This window comes from Antedon mediterranea, chromosome 8 (assembly GCF_964355755.1).
Source record: "Antedon mediterranea chromosome 8, ecAntMedi1.1, whole genome shotgun sequence".
NCBI classification, from domain to species: Eukaryota; Metazoa; Echinodermata; class Crinoidea; order Comatulida; family Antedonidae; genus Antedon; species Antedon mediterranea.
The window spans coordinates 17,618,397-17,623,001 of NC_092677.1; positions in this window are offsets into that span (position 1 = coordinate 17,618,397).

Here is a 4,605-nt window from a genome sequence, read left to right on the forward strand (position 1 = left end):
GTCATCTATACAAAATCGAAGCTAAATGAAATTCTTTCAAGATGTACATGAATAGTTTCAAATTATCAGGTGACGTAATGAATGAAATGATCAAAGTGTGTGCAGAAGATAAGTTAGCACTACAAGAGCTTAATATTTGCAATAACGATATGAGTGACATTGATGGTTCTTTACTGGGTACATTCCTGCGTAATTGTCGACTTCCATGTGACGCAATGAATAAAATAACCAGAGTGTATTCAGAAAGTAAGTTAGCATTAGAAGTACTTGATATTGGCGTTAACGATATGAGTGACGTTGATGGTATTTTACTGGGTGCTGTCTTGACAAAGTCTCGAAAATTGTGTTTTCTTGGCATAAATAGTTGCATATTGTCGGGTCCTGTAATGAATGAAATGATAACAGAGTATGCAGGAGATAAGTTAGCACTACACGAGCTTTATATTTCCAATAATAATATCAGTTATATTAATGGCACTTTACTTGGTACTTTCTTGAGAAATTCTCCGAAGCTGCTTAAACTGCACATGAAAGATTGTAAATTATCAGGTTGCGTAATAAATGAGATGATCAATGTTGCATATACCAGGCGTGGGAAATTGTAAACTTGTACGTGACGTAATAAATAAAATAATCAGAGTGTATGCAGAAAGTGAGTTAGAATTACAAGTATTTGATATTGGCGTTAACGATATCAGTGACGTCGATGGTAATTTACTTGGAGCTGTCTTGACAAAGTCTCGACAATTGTGTTGTCTTGGCATGAATGTTTGTAAATTATCGGGTCCTCTAATGAATGAAATGATAACAGCAGGAGATAATTTAGCACTACAAGAGCTTAATATTGGCAACAATGATATGAGTGACATTGATGGCACTTTACTTGGTACTTTCTTGAGAAATTTCCCTAAGCTGCTTAAACTGCACACGAATGATTGCAAACTATCAGGTCCTGTAATGAATGAAAAATTATCAGGTGACGTAATGAATGAAATGATCAATTTGTGTTCAGGAGATAAGTTAGCACTACAAGAGCTTAATATTTGCAATAACGATATGAGTGACATTGATGGTTCTTTACTGGGTACCTTCATCGGTAATTGCCAAATGTTGCATACACTATGCGTGGGAAAATACAAACTTGTACGTCACACAATAAATAAAATAATCAGAGTGTATGCAGAAAACGAGTTAGAATTACAAGTACTTGATATTGCCGTTAACGATATGAGTGACGTCGATGGTATTTTACTTGGTACTGTACTTTCTTGAGAAATTTCCCTAAGCTGCTTAAGCTGCACATGGATGATTGCAAACTATCAGGTCCTGTAATGAATGAAATGATAACAGAGTATGCAGGAGATAAGTTAGCACTACAAGAGCTTTATATTTCCAATAACAATATCAGTTATATTAATGGCACTTTACTTGGTACCTTCTTGAGAAATTCCCCTAAGCTGCTTAAACTGCACATGAATTATTGCAAATTATCAGGTGACGTAATAAATGAGATGATCAATGTGTGTTCAGGAGATAAGTTAGCACTACAAGAGCTTAATATGGGCAACAATGATATGAGTGACATTGATGGTTCTTTACTGGGTACCTTTCTGGGTAAGTCTCCAATGTTGCATATACCAGGCATGGGCAATTGTAAACTTGTACGTGACGTAATAAATAAAATAATCAGAGTGTATGCAGAAAGTGAGTTAGAATTACAAGTATTTGATATTGGCGTTAACGATATGAGTGACGTCGATGGTAATTTACTTGGTACTTTCTTGAGAAATTCTCCTAAGCTGCTTATACTGTACATGAATAATTTCAATGTATTAGGTGATGTAATAAATGAAATGATAACAGTGTGTGCAGGAGATAAGTTAGCACTACAAGAGCTTGATATTGGCAACAATGATATGAGTGACATTGATAGTACTTTACTTTGTAATTTCTTAAGTAAAGTAAATACAGTATAACAATATAAAATTACTTTAAAATATGAAACAACTTGTACGATAAAATGTTGTAAAACTATACATATGTATATAAAAGGAATTAAAAATGTATACGTGTTTGTTTTTATTATTATTAACTTAGCTATTTATTGTAATTATATAAGTTATTTAAAATCCAGTTACCAGGAGTCCCTACCAGAAAGAAGGGTTCCTCAGAACACCCCAAGTCACGGAAACGAAAGTGACATGACAAACAGGTGAAGGGGCCCCGACCGAATCACCATTCATGAGAAAGTCCATAGTTAATGATGAAGTTTCCTGATCTATTGGTTCGAGCGAAAGGTATGGCGTATTTATTGTGTCTTAGGTTATACTGTATTTGTGTTTGACTTGTGGTGGAAGAATGTGATTCAGCCGGTGCTCCCCCTGACTTCAGTTTTGTGAAACTTTCTGCTCATCTCCAGCAATCGGTCCTTGAGACAGGGTAGCCTAAGGAATTCCCTTGTCTCCCAGTAAGGGACTCCTGGCAGTATACACCCCACTGCACGTTTCTGTAGTTTTTTGATGGAATCAGCCTGTTTGTTAGTTAAGCCAGTGTACCAAAGCGGGCAGGCATATTCAATAACTGATCTTATAACCGTACAGTAAAAATATCTTAGAGTCTGGGGGTTAAGGCCAGCTCGGTTAAGTTGCTTTAAAAAAAGATCCTTACATTACACTTTTTAACAATATAGTCAATATGACCTTGCCAGGATAGGTTATCTTGGATCATAACGCCTAAAAGTTTGCCGTGGTTGACTTTTTCTAGTTCTACTTCATTTAAGACAAGTGAAGGTAAATTAGTTTTAACACGTTTACAACTTATCACAGTTCTACAGTTTTCTTCTCATTAATTACCATATCATTATTTCTAGACCAATCAAATATGTTATCACATGCTATTTGCAAACTTCTACTGTTATTGGAGGTGATAGTTTCTGAAACAGTTGTGTCATCCATGTATTTAATTAATGGAAGGTTAACATGGAGACTATTAATGAACACTAGAAACGGACTGGTCCTAACCAAGATCCCTGGGGTACGCCTCCTCTGGGAGACAACCAAGAAGAAAAGTGTTTCCCTATTTTTACACGTTGGTAACGATTGCTTAGGAAGGATTCATTAACATTCATTTCTCTAAGTTTATTAATTATTAAGTTATGTTCTATTAGGTCGAACGCCTTTTTATAATCTAGGAGTAAGACTCTAGATTCCTTTCCTTTATCCTTTTTTGGGGATAGGAATTACATCTGCACATTTCCATGCAGTTGGAACATAGGACTCACGGAGAGATGAGTTAGCTATGGCACATAATGGGGGAGCTATTATATTTGCATATTCTTTTAGAATCCAGGTGGGAATATCATCAGGTCCGGGAGCTTTGTTAACTTTTAGCTTACATAATTTGGTCTTAATAAGGTCTACGTCAATGATTAAGTCGTTGGGAACAACAACATTAAATAGAGGATCTGATATCACAATTGGTTGAAATTCATCAGTCAAAGATTTTAAAAAAATTATTAATGTCATTAGCTAGAAGTTCTGAATCACCATCATTGTTGACTAAATAGTTCAGCGGGTTAAGAGCTTGGCCTTTGTTTAGGATGCCTTTAGTTTTGCGCCACCAATTTTTTGAGTTCGTATTAAATAGCTGGGAGACTTCCTTCTGGTAATATTGTTTTTTCAATATTTTAGTAGCTCTTTTCACTGCATTTCGAAGAACATTATAAATATATGATTCCGTGTCATCTTGTTTCAATGCGGCTTGTCGTCTGCGAATAAGACCTTTATATTCAGCAGTTACCCATGGTTTGTCTGTGCTTGTCTTTTTGAATTCTTTTAAAAGGAAAAAACGGTCTGTGAGTTCACGAAGCACTCCACTGAAAAAATCATATTGAAGTTTGCATGATTCTAATGCGAACAGCTCATGCCATCTAACGCTGTTTAGTTCTTCCGCAAATTGCAGCTTGGCTTCTTTGTTGACTAAACGTTTAGAAAAGATTAGTTTCACAGGGGGATCAGTAACTACTTTCGGTTTGCATATAACAAAATGGTGGTCATCCGACAGACCAAGCGCAGGTTCTATATAATTTTTTTGTTACAGAAGTGAATACTCAATTTCTGTCACTTTAGTTAATTTATTGCTAAGGTCAAGTCTGGTAGTCACATCATCACCCTAGATATTTCAAGTGTGAAGTATCCTATTACAAACACAAACTTTAATGGACTGTTTTGATAATAATTCAATGAATATCTGACAGTGAAATACAGTCAAAAGTCAGTATTATAGTCAAATGGGATAAATACCATAAATGCTTTGGGATTTGTAATTTTAGCATGACATGTCCTAATAGACTCTTTTCCCAGACGTTTTTTGGGTCTAGCAGTTGAAATCTGACGACATTTTCGCAAAACTGTCGTCCTTGGATACTATAACTGCTGCTTGCTTTAGCAGCAGCGTGAAAAGCAATTTCAAGATCTGGAGAGCTGAGATAAGATCGATACACATCTAAATTGCTTTGAATTCTCGATCGTATGTAACACGAGGTGGCGCTTTAATTATACGCATGCGTAGTTAGGAGTATTACAACACACAACAAACAACTATCAA